This window comes from Polypterus senegalus, chromosome 15, assembly GCF_016835505.1.
Source record: "Polypterus senegalus isolate Bchr_013 chromosome 15, ASM1683550v1, whole genome shotgun sequence".
NCBI classification, from domain to species: Eukaryota; Metazoa; Chordata; class Cladistia; order Polypteriformes; family Polypteridae; genus Polypterus; species Polypterus senegalus.
This window is the reverse complement of record NC_053168.1, coordinates 54,140,854-54,164,354: the sequence shown is the minus strand read 5'-3', so window position 1 is coordinate 54,164,354 and position 23,501 is coordinate 54,140,854. Positions and strand designations below refer to the sequence as shown.

Here is a 23,501-nt window from a genome sequence, read left to right as displayed (position 1 = left end):
CCTCCTCAATCCCACTAACATGCCTTCCAATGAGGAAGCAGAGCCTGGGGACTCTGAGGTGGGCTCTCCCATCTCTGGGACTGGATGAGATACGCCCGGAGTTCCTTAAGGCTCTGGATGTTGTAGGACTGTCTTGGTTGACACGTCTCTGCAACATCGCATGGACATCGGGGACAGTGCCTCTGGATTGGCAGACCGGGGTGGTGGTCCCCCTCTTTAAAAAGGGGGACCGGAGGGTGTGTTCCAACTATAGAGGGATCACACTCCTCAGCCTCCCTGGAAAAGTCTATTCGGGGGTTCTGGAGAGGAGGGTCCGTCGGATAGTCGAACCTCGGATTCAGGAGGAACAGTGTGGTTTTCGTCCTGGTCGCGGAACAGTGGACCAGCTCTTCACCCTTAGCAGAGTCCTGGAGGGTGCATGGGAGTTTGCCCAACCAGACTACATGTGTTTTGTGGACTTGGAAAAAGCATTCGACCGTGTCCCTCGGGGAATCCTGTGGGGGGTGCTTCGGGAGTAAGGGGTACCGGACCCCCTGATAAGAGCTGTTCAGTCTCTGTACAACCGGTGTCAGAGCTTGGTCCGCATTGCCGGCAGTAAGTCGAGCCCGTTTCCAGTGAGAGCTGGACTCCGCCAGGGCTGCCTTTGTCACCGATTCTGTTCATAACTTTTATGGACAGAATTTCTAAGCGCAACCAGGGTGTTGAAGGGGTCCGGTTTGGTGGACTCAGGATTGGGTCACTGCTTTTTGCAGATGATGTTGTCCTGTTTGCTTCATCAGGCCGTGATCTTCAGCTCTCTCTGGATCGGTTCGCAGCTGAGTGTGAAGCGGCTGGGATGAGAATCAGCACCTCCAAATCCGAGCATGGTCCTCAGCCGGAAAAGGGTGGAGTGCCCTCTCAGGGTTGGGGGAGAGATCCTGCCCCAAGTGGAGGAGTTCAAGTATCTCGGGGTCTTGTTCACGAGTGAGGGAAGAATGGAGCGTGAGATCGGCAGGCGGATCGGTGCGGCATCCGCAGTGATGCGGGCTCTGCATCGGCCTGTCGTGGTAAAAAAGGAGCTGAGCCGTAAGGCAAAGCTCTCAATTTATCAGTCGATCTACGCTCCTACCCTCACCTATGGTCATGAGCTGTGGGTAGTGACCGAAAGAACGAGATTGCGAATACAAGCGGCTGAAATGAGTTTCCTCCGCAGGGTGTCTGGGCTTTCCCTTAAAGGTAGGGTGAGAAGCTCTGTCATCCGGGAGGGGCTCAGAGTAGAGCCGCTGCTCCTCCGCATCGAGAGGAGTCAGATGAGGTGGCTCGGGCATCTGATCAGGATGCCTCCTGGATGCCTCCCTGGTGAGGTGTTCCGGGCACGTCCAACCGGGAGGAGGCCCCGGGGAAGACCCAGGAAACGCTGGAGGGACTATGTCTCCCGGCTGGCCTGGGAACGCCTTGGGATTCTCCCGGAAGAGCTGGAAGAAGTGGCCGGGGAGAGGGAAGTCTGGGCCTCTCTGCTTAAGCTGCTACCCCCGCGACCCGACCTCGGATAAGCGGAAGAGGATGGATGGATGGATGGATGGAACAAAAGTATTTAGACTTTAAACATTTAAATTGAGACAAGTATTTTAATATTTTATTAAAATATTCTTATTTTTCATGCAGTTATTCTTATACGTACGTCTACCTCATATAGTAAATTATTTAATTTCTTATGAATATCCTGAGTTAGGGAGGCGTGCCCAAATTTAGACTTTTGATTATTTTTTTATTATTTTAAGTAGCTTAATAATATTAATGAAATTCACATTCTGAAACTTTTATGCATGGTTTCAGATAATAAGGTTTTCATAAAATTTTGTATCTTGAAATCTGATTGAGTTTAAATAGAAAAACTCAGTGATGAAATTACACCTCTTAGCATTTTACTATATAGATATACAGTACAGATGGACCACAGTTTGATTACTGGTTAGAATCACTTCTGCACATTGTATGTCTCTTTCCCATATTTTTGTAATTTTTTGTTTTTTTGTACACACTGTTCAGAGATCGTTGCTGCTTAATTCCCATTTCTGCCAGAATAGGTTCTGACATCCAGCATTACCTGAGACAAAAGTATAAAATAATAAATGTGGCTGCATGTGCACGTTTAAAACTTTAATTGACTAATTTAAGCAGACCCCCAAAGAAAAGGCAAGTCATTAATTCTGGGAATGGAAATGGAAATGGTGATGACTGGACAGACCCCTCAACGTAAATATTTAACATTTTATGACCATTATACTGGTCACAGGAAGTACATTTTTATATAATGACTGTCTGAAACCCTGGTTTGTCAATCGTGCCATTTGAGTAACTTGGCTTACATAGTAAATTTTGTATTGCAGCTTGTAAAAGGGAAAGAGAAAACAAGTCACCTACTGTACATTACATGATGGTCTTATCAACAGAAGACTGACTTTTAGAACGTAAAACACTATTAAACCAGACTCAAGTACAGCAGGATGTTTCAAAAATATCCAGACTTCATGTGAGCTTGAAACACTATGTTGGTGTGAGCTGCCTCTATACCTACACCAACAGTTTCTCTGCAATTTAGTCTTTGCTCATGGAATAGGTATTCATTTTATTACAAGCAAACACACATAACTATGTTGAAGTTGTCATGTTCTCAAAGACCATGTCCGTTGAAAGGACTGTGACTAAATAGTATGCACACATTGCTGAAGAATTTGCAGAGGATATACAGTAGCTTCCTTTTTTCCATTGACTGAAATGAATGTTGATAATCTATCAAGAACTACAGCACTAAGCTTAGTTGACCGTATTGGTGTTGTTGCTCTACTGAAAAACAAGACTCTGTCTGCTAATGCTCCAAGGAAGTTTTCTTGAAGAATTTTAAACTTAAGAGAGAATGCAGACAAGCAGAAAGGAAGTGGAAATCGACTAAGTTAACTGTTTACTATTATATTTCTAAGAAACATTTGCAAGCACTAAACAATGAACTCTTACTTCTCTAGCCTTGTTGACAGGTACAAACATAATTTCAACTTTCTCTTTTCTACTATCAAGTAACTACTCAAGCATCCTTATTTCAATTATTTTAAGGATATCTCTAATGGGATTGCTACATTTTGTAATAATATTATAAACATTACCTTCAATTTCGTTGTTCCTTTGTAAAAGTGACAATGACAATAAAGATCCATCTATCTATCTATCTACAGATAATATCATGAAGACTTGCTCCCCTGACTCTTGCTGTATCCTCCATTTCCAAGATTACTAAAGGTCATTTGTGCACTTTTTCCAAAATTAGTCTGCCAGCGCTTACTAAAATTACTGCATTTGGAATTATTCTAGCTATCCTCTTAATTCAATAACCACCAGTCACTTCAAGGAACTTTTCAATTAATTTTCAGCATACAATCTTAATTTTTCATAACTGTGTTAAAACTACTGTTGTTAAGCTGTTACTGAAGAAAGCCTTCAATAACACCATTTTGTGTTGAGCAATTATAGACTTATTTCTAGTTTTAATTTTCTTGAAAAAGTATTCAAGACATAGTGACTATTTAGTTGAATAATTATCTTAACCTACATTATTATGCCAGTCTGGGTTTCAGAATTTATCATATTACTGAGACATCTCTTTTGAAAGTCCTAAATGATCTTAGAATAAATAATGATTCAGATAACCTTAATGTCCTTTTTGATCTCAACACTACACTGTTTCCCTTGATATTCACAAGGGATTGATTCTTGGCCCAATGCCATTTCATTTATATGTGTGTCAGGTAGCAAGTGTTACTTGTAGATTCAATATTTCTTTTCATCAATATACTGATGATACTCAACTGTATACCTGGTACAAGGTGCCAGTAACATGCTTAACATCTGCATTACTGTTGCTAAAGATAAGATGCCTCACAAACTGTTACCATTAAACACCAACTGAGGATTAGTAAGTAGAAAAGAGCATATAGAGGTTAGGTTTACAGCCTTATTTTGATATGCTCTTCTTGGAAGCTACCTTCCTTGGCCAAGATTCTAAGAGTCATCATAGTTTTAGATGTCACATTAATAATATCTGTAAACTATGCATTTTTGCATAACATTTAAAAGCAGCCAAACTTCATTACCTGCACTAAATATGGGAAACATTCTCATGTATTTGAATCTTGTATATTGGATTACTGCAACACTCGTTTTGCTGGCCTCCCAAGGTGCGCTATTCCATCATTTCAAACAGCTCAAAATGCCAAAGGGAGAATTCAAACTTATACTACTAATAACGATCATATTTTTGTGTTCTCAAGGCTCTCCTTTGGCTACCTATCCCCTCAAGAAGTGATTTAAAGGTTTGTTTATTGGATTTTAAGTACCTGCATGGCCTTGCCCTTCTATTTTAGGGACATGATTGTCAGGTATACTCCCACTCGGCCACTCAAATCATGAAACTGTGCTCCGTTGGTTATTCCTAAAATTAGGTTAAATACAGTGAATCAGCTTTCTATTATTACATCCTCAAGCTTTATAATTTCTTACCAGTGAGCCATTGACAATCTTTGCTTTTTTAAAAAAAAATTATTAAAACCTTCTTATTTTGCTCTGCTTTTAATTGACTTTATTATTATGCTTTTATAATTACTATTACATCTTAGTGTATGTTAATGTGATTAAATGTTTTTTTTTTGTTTTACTTTTAATATGTTACTGCTTTTTTATACTTTAGTGAAGACTGTTGTCAGGTCTGTAAAACATGATGTTTAATTAACATTTTTATTAATATTATGGTTAATATTAATATATTTTTTATAAATGTTTGGATCTGTAGCATTGTGTAGGTGGTCTGCACGCACTTAAAATTACTACAGCTATAGTTAAACAGAAAGTATTAAAAGTAAGTATATGAGAACAAAGTTGAAGTGTACATATATATATGTGTGTGTGTGTAAAATATAATATATATATTGAGATTAAGCAATGAAAGAAACTGAAAATGAACAATCTGCTGGAATCTTGCATAGACATATTTAGAATTATTAAGGTTCAAAGTGTTTATCATGACAAGTGAATTGCCATAAGAATACACTGTGGCCAAATGTTGGCTCCAGACACTATGAATATTTAAACCCCCCATGCACAGAGGAACAAACCATAGGAGACATAACATCTGAGGGCGCTCAAGCAGTCTCTTCTGCCATAGACAATGATATAAATGTCTATCAGGCCAAATGGGCAGTTAACAGCATGCTAACCTTTCAACCTTTGTTGCTAATCAACCAGACAGCTGCTGTTTTTGTCTCTTTTCACTTTTCTTTTTATTGAAAGTTCCTGGTTACTTTTTAAGTTACATTACCTTATTCTCTGTACTGTGAGACTGAGTGTGTACATATATTTTTGTAGTTTCTCTATTATTACTTTACACATACCTAATTTTTTTCAACTCTTCACAATTTTTCTATTACTATATGTTATAAATATGAAGGCACAGTCATTAATCATATAACATGAATACTTAATGTTATCATCATGTATTTCTCAGCTGAGCTACATCCAGTATGTTACAAAATATTTATTTTACATCTGGCTTGAATAAATTTAGTAAATGCTTTTCTACCACTTTTTAAACCAATAATTCCCATTGTACATTAAATGTAATAACAATAGCACCTGTTAAATAGATAACAGTGTTTATTCTATAAATTCTACTGTATATATATATATATATATGTATAATCTTGCAATATTATTATATTCTTGGTTTGTTCCTGCCTCGCATCCTATGCTAGCTGGGATAGGCTCCACCCCGACGTGACTCATATCTGGATAAAGCAGGTTAGAAAATAACACGACATATGTATAAACCAAAATTTTGTATAAGTCATGTTTACTAATAAAATTGTTCAGAATTTAGTCAATAATTCTTAGATTCATGAGAAGACTAATTGTGTTCAATACTTATGAAATGTCTGAGGTTTTAAAGTGACCTTTCATCCCTTTTATGTAATGTTTTTAATCTCACTCCCTACTCATAGGGTTTTCCAACCATCATACCTGCCCCACGTTCTCATTCATGATAGAGAAAAACTGGACCAGGAGAGTCTCTCTAACCCTGTACTTTATAGCACATTTTATTTTAAAACAATGTGTTTATCCTATTCGATCAGTGTCTCTGTTGTATCTACATATTCTTCCCTTATCTGCAAGCATTGTCCTTCAGGTTCTCTGGTTTTCCTCCAGCATTCCAAAAATGTCTTTGTTCGCTTCACTATTAACTTTAACTTGAGTCCATTGTAAAAAAGTGTATGTCTGTGAGGGTTTGGACCCTTTAACAGACTTGGCAGTCCACCCAAGGATTGTTGCTATATGTGCAGTGCAGTGGGGTTAGGCTTCAGCTCCCCACATTCTTAAAACTGCATTAAGTGGTACACGAAATGATTAGCGGTGGTGGACACAGTACGCCAATGAATTACATTTCCAAAAGACAGGCACTTACTGTATTTTCTACACATTTCTTTGATTTTGTGTTCATTTTCATTTACTGAAATATAACAAATGCTAGCAATGGACCTATGTCACCTACAGAATCCACTACATAAAAATAAAACTATTTTCAGTTTCTGAATTAAATTTTTATCCAATATTTACTAACTCTCCAAAACCTGCTAAGTTGTGCGGAACTTCATAGAAATCCAAAGTTTACACTAGTAGCATCGCCCAATTGGCACATATTTGAGTTATCAGAAGAAAACAGTGTTTGAGAAGAATTGAACCACCAACACGACGACCAAGCCACAACCTCACTTAAGATGCCTAATGTTAAAATGCAGATATCTGATTAAAATTAATTAGAATAATTTTACAAATCACGTATTAACAGTGTGACTGGTATAGTTTTGAGATGATTTACATTCCTCTCCCACAGCTCCAAAAGACTGGATCATGGCCAGACACTGTCTTTGTGAAGTATTCTTCCAGTCTCTGCATGGGTTTTCTCCACTTTTTTTTCAAACATCTTAAAGTTGTGCATTTTAGCATAGATTATAAATAAAAAATGCCCACATTTTGGTGACACAGGTTCACCAATTAGAGTCTCCAATAACCCTAGGTTTCCAGGTTCACTCATGTGTGTAGACGTATCCTGGAATGGAAAATGCAATCGAGGTTTACCCAGTGTTGTCAGGACAGGCTGCACCCCACCGTGATCCTGGATTTTACTAAACAGACTTGACACTGGATGACTGTATGCATTACTCGTGACTGGGGCCTCATCCAGGCTTGGTATCAGCCATGAGGTGAATGCTGCCAGGGAAGGCTCTGCTGCCCTGTGACCATGAACTGGATAAAAAGGCTCAAAAAATGTACAGATGCATTACCACTGTATAAAAACACTGACTAGCATACTGTTCCTGCAAAATATGCCAGCGTTCCTCCATTTTTTGCTGAAAAGTTAATTTCATCATTTTTGAATCTTTAATTTACTGTACTTTTGAGCTATGCAAGAACTTTTGAAATAGTAAAGACCTGATCCTGGTAGGTTGAGAAGTGCAGCTTGATTGATGTTTTTCGACATTAAAATCAGGTGTCTTTAATTGTGCCAATAGATTTTAATTAGATAAACATGTTAAAATGTGAAATAATATAACTTTACCTGTGTTCAGGATATGTGAAGTTATTGCTGCACATTTGTTTCATTTTACCATCAGTTGCTATGAAGAATGTTTTTGGGATGCACATTGTCCTGTGTTAACTTTCTCATTAATTGGATCAAAAACAACATATTAATCCAAACTATCTATCTATCTATCTATCTATCTATCTATCTATCTATCTATCTATAAAATGGAACTCTGAGACGTCTGATTGTTTAAATGAATGTATTGTGTCAGCTTTTGGTTTTACACTAAAATAAACAGAGGTCCAGAGGCTGTCAATCTTGTGTGTTGTGTCAGAGGGGAGTTCCTGCCCATTATTGAAAAAGTGTCGCTGCATCTGTCATCCCATTCACTATTGCTCTGTCCAAGAAGCAGAAAAGCTACAGCTGTCCTGCCCATCTTGTGATACTTCATGGATGAGAAATACGTTAATGGTCAGCACCTCTTAAACATTTGCTTTAACCCTTAAGATCAACTTATGTTTTGTAAGAGAGAATAATAAGACAATAACAAACAATGAATTAAAATGAAGAGCCATTAAAACCAGTATTTCTAGTAACTTAACAAAAATGCAAAGAATGAAAACTAAAGAAAATTTTAGAAGCAAGAGAAATGTTCAAAATCACTAATCATTTATAAAAGAAAAAAAACCTTCAAAACGAACTTTATGTGTTGCTTCTCATATAGAAGAAACAAGGTTCTGCAGAAACTTAAGTATCACAATCACCTACAGTTCATCAGTCTGTGTGTAATCCATGACAAGAGAGTCATTTAAATGAAAACATCAGCCATACAAATCATAAACACTGGATTTTTGCTGCCTGGATAGATTTCATAGCACTCAGGCACTTCATCCTAGAAGTTCTAGACCTCTGTCAGTGCAGTAAGCTGGTTTGAGATAAGTAAGTCAAACAATCCGTTAAAGTTAAGTAGCAGGGATTAGTCTCCTATTTGAACTTAACCTAATTATTCTCTGGAGAAGGCATTACTTCCGAAAAAGATAATAGTCAAAGTTTGTATCTGCCTGTCAAAGCTGAAGTGGGGGTGGAGCAGACAAAGGCTTTAAGACAAAATGTTTGCCTTTCTTGTTACTTGTACAACACTAGACGTTTACAGACTCAAGCATGTTTCTCTAGCTGTGTTATTTAAGAGAAAGGCACATTTGACTAAGTCTATCTTCACAGAATTGGGAACTTTTTCATAAAAGCTAATGATACAATAAACAGTGTTTACTAATAAACATGAAAAATACTGGCTTGTTTGATGATTCTTTATATTTTTACATTTATTCTTAAAAAGATGTACAATGTGGTAGACAGTATACAGCATCTCCTAGCTGTGCTTCTGCCTTTTAATTGTACTGATATTGCTTCTTAGAACTCTTAAGAGCATGAGAGAGATACATGACAAGTACAGAATATTTTGTTATTAATACTTATTATATTTTTTTGAAGAAATGTAAAACAATGTATTAGTGTTCTATACAGTAATAAAAGTAGTTCAATGATAAAAATAGTGTTGTATACAGAAATAAAATTTGTTTATAGCTTCCACTGTTGTAATGTGGCATATTGTTTTACCTAATCAAAAGTACAGGGTGGGGAAAAGTAGTTTTATAGTTGTGAGTATGTGAAACACACAATTTATTGTTGTATTATTATTTATGTATCAATTATTGCATTATTTATTTGAATTATTCTCTTATTCTTATTATTAGTATTACAGTGTTCTTTAGTGTAACAATAACAATCATAACCTGCATGTCTTTTTCCATACAAACAACTGTAAACCTACTTTTCCCACCCTGTGTGTATATATATATATATATATATATAGCATATATATATAGTAATAAAAAACAAAATACAGTTAGAAAGGCAAACCCCTTGAAGGCCCCAAATATTTGATGGAAGAAATCAAGGAAAGGAGGCAAAGAGATCAACGTCTTTACAGATGGAGTCAGATTGTTCACTGAGGCAAAGATGGCGGTGCTACCCCTTAAGAGGAAGCCAGACTGGAAGGAACAGGGCCAGGAGACGATAACCTGGAAGTGGCATCATCATGCCTGGTGGTTGTCCAATCAGTAGGCACAAAAGGAAGGGAGGCATTAGGTAAGAGTGCCAACTCTAGGCTCAGGGTGGAATTACAACTGGATGAGCCCTCAAGTTGTCTCCCAATTGCATGTGTGTAACAATATTTATATATATATATATATATATATATATATATAGTCACGCATGAGCACATAGGGAGCCCACCGTGACATATCATGCAAGGGGACAACGACAGGGTACTAACCTTTCTTTCTTTGTTCCCTCAAAAAAAAACGAAGCAACACCGACATGAATTCACCCGGACTCGGTAGAGACGCAAGTCACTTCCAGGTTCCTTCCTGTCCTCTGGTCCCCTCCTGATGATGTCATTACCACCATCAACCACCATGGTTCCTTCCCAGCATTCCATCTGTCTAATTCCGTTCCCACCCCGTAAATTGTCCGCCTGTCGCTGTATTTTTTGTCTTGTATGTTCTATGTATGAACTGACCAAAGGAAATGAACTTCCTTTCAGTATACGGGGATGCATACCCCAAAACTTTATGACCTCTTTTTTTTTTATTTATATATATATATATATATATATATATATATATATATATATATATATATATATATATATTAGTTTGGGTAAGCAGTTTTAGATTTTAAAATTAGCTGATCAAGATTGTAGAATAGAACTAAATGATACATTTCTGAATGATTTTATGATGTATGCATGTGTTTTTAACAAAAACTCAAATGAAAACATGTTTTTCATTATGATTCTTTTGATGGACTGTCACCCAGTTGCTTTCTGCCTTGTATCCAGTGATTGCAGGAAAGACTCCAATCCATGACCCTCAGAAGGAATGAATATGAGTAATTAGTCGTGTTAACTCAAAAGATGTGCTTTCCATTAAGCATGTATTCAATATTTATGTACCTTCCAGTCTATTATAAGGTACAATATTTAATGCTATTTTACAGCCATGAATTTGCAAACTCTCAATATTACAGGACATTTGGAATTGGACAGGTTTTTCAGTTTATTTCTCTCAAACATAATGCAAACATATTTAAACAAGAAAGAAGAAAAACAAAGGGAATTTTGACATTTTATTCTAAAGGACCACTAAACCAAGCAGAATGTAATAGTTAATTAAAGTGCAAGGCACCATTTCCCACAGGGGGAAGTGCTCGCTTCCATCAGTTGTGCTTGTAATCTGTTAAGCGAGATCTTGTGTCCTTTCCTTGACAATTGTTTTTAATCAGGCACTGGCAGAATTCTCTGTGATAATTTATGCTAAAAAGACAAGGACAGTAGGCAAATATCTTGCTTCAGCATACAAACAAATCATTAAGACTCTACCCAGGTCACTAGATGTGATGTTTCATTTATCAGTTGCCTTATTTATTTTCTCTTGTATGTGTGCATGTATGTGATGTGGAGGGGGGTGAAGGCATTTTCAGTTATAAAGACAAATAAGCAATCTCAAAATATAACCATTTTAACAATACACAGATTAATACATCTGGATCATTAAATCAGAGTTTACTTTTAAGATGAGAGTATTCATTATATTAAGAATATGTGTTTCTGCATTACCGGTTTAATGTCAGATAATTTGCTATGAAAATCTGGCAGAGTGGTAATTATTGCTGCCTTAAGGATCCAACATTCTGGGTCTGAATTTTGCTCCTGGTTGTTATCCATATGGAATTTGTATATTTTCTCCATATCTATGAGACTTTTCTCCCACATCCCAAAAGACTGCAGATTAATTTCCCTTGGCAAAATGTCAGAATGGCCGCCAGTAGATCAAGTAAAAAAAATAAGTGAGATTAGTGCCAGAGCATTAGGAAACAGCAATTGACCAGCACACTACTGGTGTTGCAAATGACAGACAGTTCCTCTAATAACTGGAAGAGGCAGATCTTAAGGTAAGGTTACTGTTCTTCTTCTTGGTTGTGATCTTCACATTTGATGGGGAAAGGAAAAATCATGTTAAATACTTGTGTCACATCCAAATCAGCCATGCACCCTTGAAACCTGTTTCCATAAGATACACAAATATAATTTCAATGAGAAAAATATGACATTTTCTGATTTAGTATGTACCACATTTTACTATATATATGTATGTATTTTTGTGTTATACTGTATATATATACATATATATATATATATATATATATATATATATATATATATATATATATATATATATATATTTGCATAGAGGTCTGTTCACAATCCGACATTTGGGTGGTTACCTACCAGGTAAAGCTTACAGTTGGTTGGCCAGTTGGCAGACATCTGCCATGCAAACTCAGTTGCGAGAAGCAAATCAAGGCAAGGGGAAGCAAAAGTGAGTAATCTGATGAGCCCCAATTACAGCAAAACACGTGTTGTGTACTTTTTGCATTATTTAGCAGGTACTATATATCATATATATATATGTGTGTGTGTGTGTGTATATATACACACACAGAGGAGAGAGTATAGTATATATTAATATAGATACTGCTGTGTTATATAAGAAGACACAAACACAAGAATATCTAAAATAGATAATACATAACATTTTGCTCTGTTGATAATGTTAACAGACACATTTGATTATTCTCAAAAATAATATACCTCTAATAAATAAAATATTGTATTTCATATCTGTGAATATGGAAAGTAGCTTTTATTATAAATTGTTATTAAGAAAGCTTGCTAAAGCTGCTTTCTATTTCTCTATTTTACACCTCAAGATATATGTATTGGAGATGTCAGTATTTTTATGGAAAAATGTACATCAAATGTAAAGATTTGTTTAATTTTCAATTTGGCTTAGGAAGAAACTTGTTGAAACTAAAGATTCTAATATCAAATGTGGGGAAAATCATGACACATATCTAGCCTTGCAATTTAATCACTGTACAGCCAGGAAAGTATTGACAGTCGTCCCGTGGAAGCTATTAAAGTTCCAGTCCAAGGTTAAATGAAATTGCAGTTTATCAGAGAAGCATTGAGAAAATAAGGAAATCTGTTCATGTCTGTTGATTAATGCCAAGCCTGATCAACACAAGGGGGTTCATTAAGCTATTCATCATGTGGGTAATTTAACATGTCATTGTGCCTGCTGTCTGCTTTCTGTGCACATTGTGTTGTGCTCCCTAGTTGTTCCAATGATGTGACATAAAGATTTGTATTAAAATAACCAGTGGAAATATATTTGCATTGTGTTCACGCAAGGTTTTTACACCCCTTAATGTTGTATCATTACTGTGATTTAGGAATAATATGGCATCGAAAGGTTTTAGAGCTTTGAAAACCTAATTTCTTCTGTAATAACAGAATATTCAGTTTTCTTATACACACTGTCATTTTAAGAATAAGTCTAGACAGCAATTAATTAAATGTATTTTAATAAAAGAACCTTTTAGGATTAACTGGTAGCATAATCCTTATTTAAACAGAAAGCATACTGAAAGTATGTGTGTGTGGATATATTATAAGGGTATTTGCTATACAAATATTGTTAGCTTGGTAAATAAACTATATATGTCATAAATCAATTAAAGAACAAAAAAGATTTAACCCAAACATCTCAAAAAACCAATAGGGAGTAACACTTGTATGAAGTGTGTTATTAATTTAGAAGAAAAAATGCCTTTCCTGGTCAGACTGAAAACATTAGTTAAAATGTTCACAAAAAATATATAAAGAGTAGAAGATTCAATGTTTTTCTGGTTCAATGAAAATGTATAACTAATTGAATTAAAAGTTTATTATTAGTGTTGCCATTATAATTACTTCTCAACCTATCCATAGATTTAGCCAAGATAACACTGCCTCTTCTATGTTAACCCATTGTAACTTATTGATGCCTTTTTGTCGGTTTTCAGTTATGCTTCAGTAACACATGCATAAGGCGTTGGTAATAAGAAACTGTTTTGTTTTGTGGTGTCATTTATTATCAAGCATTTGTTTACAGGAGAATAATTAATTGTACCACTGGGAAACTCAAGAGTCAAGCATGAATCAAGGCAGACGTATGACTTGATAAGGAGCGGTGAAAGTCGCACATAATTAAGCAGGGCACTTGAGACCAATTGTTTGTAGAATCATTTTGCCTGGGCTAATTGACACTAATTGTTTAATCTGATTTTCCTTTTCCCAGGTCCTCTTCTTTCAATATGAATTTCTTTGCTAATGGTTCAGACTCAATGACCTATTTTAAAGCTCACCTTCAATTTACTGAAATATATGTAAGAAACCAGTAAAGGTCCATTTAGTACATTCATTTGAAACTAGTTTAAGCAAACAATTTATTAATGTCTTATTTCTAGAAATAATAAAAAATGTCAAGTTCAAATAAAATATGTAATATATTAAAAATATCAATTGGGAATGCTGTCAATACTATGCATGTAATTATGACTTGGATATATATATAGTGTTTTTGGGAAAACTGTTGTCTTACTGAATATTATAATATGCCAGACATCATAATGCAAATTAAACTTTCTAAAGATGGCAACCTCACCCTCTGAGCTGTTTACAGGTTTGTATCAATTATGCTGAGGACAGTTGCAAAAAAAATCTCATTTACATACAGAACGTTTTATGGAGGTTGTTGTTTAATAGTAATTGAGAACAAACTTAAAAAGCATCCCCATTAAAAATTACAGTGACTCTTCATCTGTGACTCCCTTTTAACAAAGAATTCAAGATAAAATATGAAACATTTCTACCAAAAAAGAGAAAAATCTATGAGCAAAAAGGGCTAAATTAAGATAAATCTAGTCTCATACCTACCTATCCATTTACCTGTGCTTGTCCTGTCAGTCATGATATAGGGATGATATTTTTAAGACTTCTGATTTATGGTCTTTTGACAAAGGGCTATAAATTAGCAGGAAGACCACTTGCTTTTAACAATTCCCACCAATTACATGTGATCATAACCATTACGTTAGATTGCTATGAGGCCATTTATTTGCTGTAATGTTGACCCATAATCAGTGGGATACTCAAAAACAGTGGTGAACATGTTCTTAAAAGGCTGTATCAAAGAATCATTTGGATTCAATTTAATGGGCTCTCTTTGTTTCTTTCTTTTATTTACTGACATCTATGAAATAATAAAAATGGTCTTTGGATAAGCAGTAGCTTTTTATTGTTGTTTTTGTCCATGTGTTTTTTCTGCTTAAGTGTAGCAGTGGGATTCACTAACACATCAATACTGTACATATACTGTATCATTTAACAAGTGATATTTATATCCCTGAACTTTTCTTCTACAGCTCAATTTGGAGTATTAAGTGTTATTAATTAAATTTCATTATAATTAAATTGTCAAGCACCACACTTCAGAGAAAATACATTTTTCTTAACAAAGCTAGTTACCAATAATATAATTCAGACATTTACTAATCTGTCTAATTTGCCCTTGATCCTTGCCTACAGTGTATTCATTGGGTCAGCACCTACTGTAAATACAGTATATGGAAACACTGGAGAAGTTCTACGCTCCTTCTCAACCATGCAGGCCTGTTAATAAATGGCATCCGACGATGTCACATCTGTGTGGCATCAAATCTCAACCTAGACTCTTCTTTTTTCATGTGTAGTTCTTAGCAAGTAGAAAAAGCAGTTCACATCCATTCAAAGTTCTGACTTCCTCAATGTGTTTAAGAAGTACAAGTAAAATTTCATTACAATGAACTGCCAGGGACCTAAAAGATATTTTGTTGTAATGAAAATTTTGTAGTAATGAGATTCTGTGTTTGTCACTATAGTGCTTTCTTTAACCTCCATCAAGGCGTTTGCAATCCTTTCAATATCTTTTTTCATGTTAATTTTAATCTCCTCCTGTCTACAAGTTATGCTGACAAGAATGTTTCTCAGCATTTCCTTGAAATAATACACTTTCAGGGTAAATCCAATGGCTGAAACACTGTTGTGCAATTGGGTGGGAGGAATTCAATGCGGACATTATCTAAATGTGGAAGCATGTTGTGTGCAGCACAGTTATCAGTCAGAAGCCGAATCATCCTTTTCTTCTTCATATTGTGAGGTTTCTGAACTCTTTTGGGACCACCCCCAACCCAATGGGACGAAATGCCGAAGTGCTGTGCCTGTGGAAGATTGTTTGTCTGTTGCCAGAGCAGGGCAACAGCAAGCTCACAGCAGTGCAGTGAGGAGCCACAGAAGCAAATCCTAAAAGATTGTGGTCATGCTATAAGTCCTTGTCTTGCACCCCAAAACACAAGGCTGAGTCTCAGTACTTTAACAAAACCAGCTTTATTCAGCTTGAAACAGGAACAGCATAGTTATTTATTGTAGCAGGATCCACCACTCTCCTATACACAAACACAGCTGTCAGGCAGGGTTGTGGCTAGCTTAGTGGCCAAGTAATACTGTTCCCTGTATTTACAATGTTCCATGCATCACCCATCGAGATCTTTTCTGTTTACTTCACCGGTGTTGAGCTTGCTGTTGCCCTGGAAACAGATAAACAGTCTTCCACAGACATGGTGATCGCACTTCAGGATGTTCTCCAGCGTATTGTCCAGTTGGGGGAGGTCCCAAGAGAGTTTAGAAACATAATATTTTCTTGAATGAGTGCCGCATTAATAGGAATGTTTCTTGAACGAGCTTTACTGAATCATATAAAAACTGCTTTTTTGATGTCTTCAAATGCAGCAGTTCTCATACATTTGCAACCGTAGATTTTTTTTTTTTGCTCAATCATTCAATCAAGTTGACAGTGTCGATGGTGAAATTCCGAATTCACTGGCAATGTCTTTTTTCTTATTGCCGGAATCGAGAGCCGCAAACAAGTTAGTTTTTTTTTACTGATATCAACTGTTGTCGTTTTTTGTGTCTGCCATTTCTATACGAGGGTGACAATGAGTTAAATTCCAATGGATGTTTTTCAAATGTTGATGAGCAGTAAGCAAAAGGCATCACTGAAAACCACAGAAAACAAAAACAACAAAAAAAACAATACGAGGAAAGTTCAAAGAAAGAAAAAAAATTTACAATGTTTCTTTTGGGGATCGTTGTGCACAACTGAGTTGCGACCACAAAACTAACTGTTCTGTGGATGATTCATTCAGGCATTTCAAGGTCTTTTGGACACTTCGTTGTAATGAAAGTAACTACTGAATATATTTCATTGTAACAAGATTTCTCTAGACTCGTGTCATATGGGGAAACTGTTGGGACCATAAAAATACAGTGGAACCTCAGTTCACGACCATAATTCGTTCCAAAACTCTGGTTGTAAACCGATTTGGTCGTAAAGCAAAGTCATTTCCCCCATAGGATTGTATGTAAATACAATCAATCCGTTCCAGATCGTACGAACTGTATGTAAATATATTTTTTTTAAAGATTTTTAAGCACAAATATAGTTCATTATACCATAGAATGCAGAGAGTAATAGTAAACCAAATGTAAAAACATTGAATAACACTGAGAAAACCTTGAACAACAGAGAAAACTAACACTGCAAAAGTTCAGCGCTACGAACCGCTCGCTAAAAACACTTTTGTTTTAATGAGTTTTAAGCACAGGGAAAAAAAATGAACATTTGAAAAATCCGTAATTTAGTAAACCACCAAGAAAAGTAACATTGCAGCACGCTGCGAACCGATCGCTGTAAACAGAAGTGAAAACAAATACAAGTCCAGTGCATTCTTTAACTGCCTTCTCTGCCTTATGCGTCCAGTCTGCTCTCTCTTGGGCGCCTGTGTGTGTGTCTCTCTCGCACGCCTGTGTATTTGTGTGTCTCTTGCGCACCTGTGTGTGTGTCTCTCTCTCTCTCATGCGCCTGTGTGTGTGTGTCTCTCTCACGCGCCTGTGTGTGTGTCTCTCTCTCATGCATAGGGAGAGACTGAACACATGCGGAAATCATCTGTGCGCACAAACCGAAAGGGAAACTGACTTGTTTGTATACCGAGTGTGTGGTCGTAAACAGATGCAAAAGTTTGGTGAATTTTTTGGTTGTAAACCAATCTGTACGTGTTCTGAGACGTTCGTGAACTGAGGTTCCACTGTACTTTGGTGTAATGAAAATTTCGTTGTAAAGATATTCGTTGTAATGGAATTTTACCTGTATTTGTAGACTGCCTTGTTTGGTGATTTTCTATATAACTTTGCTATTAGGTTTTGTAACCTAGGAATTGTAACTTTCTTGTGTTTTGCTCCAAGTTCTTCAGTTGTGATGATTTTGTAACCTTGTAACAAACCCTGTAACACTTGTTCCTCAAAAGACCACAAGAGTGATGTTTACTCAATTATGGTGACTTTGGGGAAAAGCGTCTGCTAGACAAATAAACATAAGAGTAAAAGTGTAAATCTTTTTTAAACATAAGGTCATTGGTTTTGAAATTATTTCAAATTTTGTTACTGTACTGTTTTGTTTGTGTACTGTAATGGCATATTAGTTTGTCATATACAACTTTACAAATAATACTGTTTTGTATATGGTTAGACAATTCACATATGCATTTGCATAAACTAAAAATAGTTAAAGGTTATTTCCAGGCTGAAAACTTAAAAAGAATGCTATAGACACATTTTGACTGCTTAGCTATACCTATTTAAAAGACAAATAAGCAAAACATTTAGTTTGTAGCTTTCTTTTTAATTTTTTTAACTATGTGTGTGAATGTGTTACAAAGACAATGTGTTTATTCACAGCCAGGCAATGTTATCTTTCATTAGTGAATGTATCCAATAAGACTGGATTCAAATCTGTATATTGTCTTATATACAGTAGCACTCTTTACTGAATACAGGCTGAGAACACATGAGCAGATTTGCTGATATACTACTGCAATGATAAAGTAAATAACCATTAAATGTTTATCTATACTAATAAAAGGCAAAACCCTCACTGACTGACTGACTGACTCATCACTAATTCTCCAACTTCCCGTGTAGGTAGAAGGCTGAAATTTGGCAGGCTGATTCCTTACAGCTTACTTACAAAAGTTGGGCAGGATTAATTTCGAAATTCTACGAGTAATGGTCATAACTGGAAGCTATTTTTCTCCATATACTGTAATGGAGTTGAGCTGGATGGCCGTGGGGGGCGGAGTTTCGTGAGACGTCATCACGCCTCCCACGTAATCACATGAACTGACTATCAACGCAGTATGTAGAAAATCACGAAGAGCTCAAAAAAGCGCTGAAGAAAACATGCATTATATAATTGAGAAGGCAGAGAAACAATAAGAAGCGAGCGACTGACATATACAACCATATTCATGAGTGCTGCTACTTCAGAAACAAAGCACGGTGTAAACCTAAAGTTTAAATTAAGTGCATAGACAGGCTGCCGCTGGTGTTTGTAATTTAGTGCCTGCCCGTATGAGGCCGTCCGTCAACGGCAATCCAATAGAAACACTGCCGCTAAATATTCACGGGTGAAGGACTGTGCTTATGCAGAAGAAGATGAGATGGTCAGGGTGGTGTTTGGCACAAACTCAGCAAAACTGCGAGAGAAACTTTTAAGTGCCGGGTCTTAGCTAACATTACATACAGCCGTGGACATCACACAAGATGGCACCAGCACAGCTGGGAACCTTCGATGCATGAACACCAAGCGAATTACACAATTGAGAAGGCAGCAAAAAAATATAAAGCGTCTGATACATACAAGCATATTCATAAGTGCAGCTACTGCGGAAACAAAGCACACGGTGGAAAAAGTCAATGTGCCGCTAAAGGAAGACAGTGTAAAAAAAAAAATGTGCATGCAGTGTGTCACATCTCAGATAAAGAGGAAGACAAGCTGTTTATTGATGCAGTAAGAAACGAATCGATGAATGAAACCTCTTATCTTTACAACGATTGACAAACACGGAATGTAACTTGAACACAACACATCGTACAAATACGACCCTGATTGAAAGAAATAATGATAATCAAATCCTTGATGACAGCAACACTCAATAACACTCACAAAACAATTACTGTATATTGACAATCATGTTACGTTATTTTTAAAATGTTCCCTTTTCTTTTTCATAACTTCTTTAACACACTACTCCGCTGCGAATATATATATACCCCGATGTACGTACTCTCAAATAGAGAAGCCACACGCAGTGGCGCAATTGTAGAGGCTTTGCCTCTAGCACCGACATCCGAGGTTCAATTCCCGAGAATGGATGCACTGAGTATGTACGCACGCTTTCCGATTCATTTTACCCTTGCATCTCCTTGGTTTGGGACATATGAAAAAATATGCGGTTAACGCAGAATCATGTTACATTATTTTTAAAATGTTTCCTTTTCTTAGCACAAGCACAGCTGAGAAGCTTCGATGCATGTACTCCATAACGCATTAAAAAATAACACATTTAATCACACTTTCAATTCCAAGCAAAGGGGAACTTTTGTCAATGCATGATTTCCTGGTACATCGATTACACTGATGCACACATCACAGCTACAAAAATGTTAGAGTCGGAATAAAGCGAGTTCCCACGACTGATCGGAGGAAAATTTCATTTCAAAAGACTACCCGACCGAAGCCTTGATAAAAGCATGCTTTTGTGCACACTGAAAAGCAAGCAAAATTAGATGTATTAGAGAAAGCGGACTTTGTGGCTCTTACTGGGGATCATTGGACTTCCGTGACCGTTAGTAATTCTAATTACATCTAATTACAAAATGTTCAATGATCACACTGTTTTAGCCTAATGTACAAAATAATTTTGGCTAAGATAACTCAGAGTTTAAAGATTAAGTTGGTCAAATTATCTTTTATATTTCTGACTTATTTTTTTAAGAAGAAAAACTGCACTTGATGTTGAAATTTTGGTTATTATTATTTAAAGACAATACCATTCTGAAAATGTACTTAAAGTACTTAAACTACCACTTTATTTTTAAGCCTGCCCAATTTTAACCAGGGATGATATTTTTGTTTCTGTTTTAAATTCAAATGCAGTTTAAAAGCATTTTTTTTTCAGAAATTAAAAGAGCTTGAGTTTACAATATTCATTTCCATGTCTATTATTTGATTCTGTCGCCCACTAAAACCCTTTTAAATTAAAAAAAAACATTTGCGATTTGGGGCAAATTTTCATGTGTGATTACATACGATTAATCAAGATTAATTATTACACAGTATCTAATTAATTGGATTAATTTTTTTAATTGAGACCCACCCCTAATATATATATGTACATATATATATATGTAGATTTGTATATATATATGTGTATATATAGTATATATGTAGATATGTATATGTGTATATATATGTATATATATGTGTGTGTATGTATATATATATGTGTATATATATGTTGTGACGGACAGCCGGGTCCCATGCCCGGCAGGGACACCCCTGCTACTTATGTTCCGGGGGAGCCACCATGGGCACTCCAGTACCTCCCCCGGGATGCTTGGTGGCAGCCTCCATAGCTGACGGTGATTCTCCAACCACCCGCAGGGCTCCATGGTAGATGGAGTCCTCCACAGACTGGTTGGGGGCTCGGATGGCCGCTAGGGGGAGCTGCATGGACTCAGCATGGACGAATCTTCAGCCCCACCCGGAGGTGCAATTAGGACCAGGTGGTCAAGCACCTGGATCACTTCCAGGTGGGTTATAAAAAGGGCCAGCCACCACCACTCAAGGAGTCAGAGTTGGGAGGAAGGAGACAAAGCTTGAGAAGGAGTGGTGGTAAAGGAAGGAAGGTGGTGTTGCTGTGAGTTGGACTGGTGGTTTGTGGGACTGTGTATTGCCTGTGGGTCACGGGGAAGACGTGCGCCCACGGGTGAAGAAAAATAAAGGTCTTGTACCTGTTATACGTGTCTCTGTGTCAATCTGTGTCGGGTCCGGCGCCTATATAGCGCCTTTTACACTGGTGTAGTCGGCAGGATTCCGGCCCGTCCATTTGGACCAGGACCTGCAAGAAAATTTGTGTAACGGCCCAGCACAGCCCCAGAGGCACGTATAGCCCAGCGCGGAGAGCGCATACAGCACCGCAGCGCCGAGCACACTCCTGAGGCAGGGAGTGTGCTCTATCTGAGTACAGCGCTGAGAAGCGCCCTTTGGACTTCAGCGCCACCGCCAAAAGCGCGCCACCGAGTCCGCAGTCCGAGGTACGCGCCTGCAAGACTTGCCGGCGGACACGCACAGCACAGCTGTGGGATAGCGTGCTCACAGCTGCAAGCAGAGCGCGCAGTGCAGCGCGATAGAGCGCTACCAAGGCCTCCGGCAACCCCACCACACCGAAGCACGCTGCTGCAGCAGGGGCCGTGGGATAAACACCCAGGAGCTTCTAAAGACACCTCCTAATGGGGAAGAAGAAAGCCGGGCAGACACAGAAGCCAGCGGCCAGACGCCGCCATACCAATCAGCGCCACGGGTTTCAGCCGGAGGTACGTGACGGGCCGTGGACAGGGGTTTCCGCATTCATGTCAGCCTACCTCCTAGGTAACGAGGGGCGAAGCACCCGGTGGTGGCCAGACGATGCCTGTCCATGGAGGGATGGCGGAGAAAGCTCGGGAGAGAGCGAGGCGGAGCTGTGCTTTCCCTAGGGCCCGATCCATCGCCTGTGGGAGGAAAGCCCGGACGAGCTTCCCAGCTCGGTGTCCCCACAGGAGGAGCGGGAGCGGCTTGCCGAAGCAGGTAATGGGGGGGGTAGCGTGCATCAGTTGCCTGCCGAGGAAGGTCGGCAGGCAGAGACGACAAACCCTCTCCCCACGCCTCCGGAGTACCCGAAGAGGCCTGTGGAGGAGCCGCAGAACCTTTATGGCTCGCAGTCGACGGGAGGGGACAAGGGGAACGCAAGTCCACCTCCGACCGATAACAGTACCTTTTCTTGGGCTGCGCGGGAGGTGCAATCTGTGCTCCTGCCCCTGCAGTCCTTGTGTAAGGTTTTGCAGGTCCTGCGAAAGACGAAGGAGGGACTGGACAAGACACTTCGCGCCCCGTTGGAAGCCTTTATTGAGGGGCTTCGCACACGTGGGGCGTCACCCTTGAGCCTACAGGACGGAACGGCACAGGTAGGTGAAGCCTGGGCCATAGAGGAAAGGGGACAGAGCGCAGCGGTCGGAGTGATGGTCAGTACTGCTTACCAGGTGGCTCCGCCCACTATACGAGACGCAGCCGTGATGACCGACAGTGTGGCAGAGGAGCGTGCGGAGAGGCAGCTGGTGAATGCCGGCTGCCAAACAACTCCGTCCCATCTGCCTTTGCCGGTCTTGCGGTCGTCTAGAGGGGTCCAGACGGCACAGGGTCTCCCTTCCTAAGGGGACCCAGACCGTCGGGGCACCCCAGAGGAAAAGGAGGATCCGGACAAAGAGGTTGGGAACTCCTGACAAGGTGCAGCGTAAGCCCGTTGGTGTGACAGTGCAGCAGGGCTACACTGTGGAGGGGCGAACATGTCACAAGCCCTCCTCGGAGCGGGTGAAGGGGCAGGAGTTTCCTGCCTGCTTCCACAAGGGTTGAGCTGCAGGGGGTGGGTTGTGCTTTACCTGTGGTCACGGTGGCCACCTCTGGAGGTGTTGTCTGGAGAGGACGTCCAAGTGGCAGGGACGTCGGGGCAACACCCCCAGACCTGTTCATTATATTTTTACAGGGCACAGCTGCAGAGCCAAGGAGGCCGACTCCCTGTCCTGGAGAGGACTGGCCCTCGCGAGGCAGGCCGATGAGCCCCACAAGCCTCATCTGAGGGAGGGGAACTGTGACGGACAGCCGGGTCCCATGCCCGGCAGGGACTCCCCTGCTGCTTATGTTCCGGGGGAGCCACCATGGGCACTCCAGTACCTCCCCCGGGACGCTTGGTGGCAGCCTCC

General features: G+C 38.7%; 1 pseudogene; it reads left to right on the top strand.

The window, feature by feature from the left end:
• The window catches only part of LOC120515488, a 94,620-nt pseudogene extending 71,665 nt beyond the window's left edge, over window positions 1-22,955 (top strand).
• Window positions 22,956-23,501: the final 546 nt, after the last annotated feature.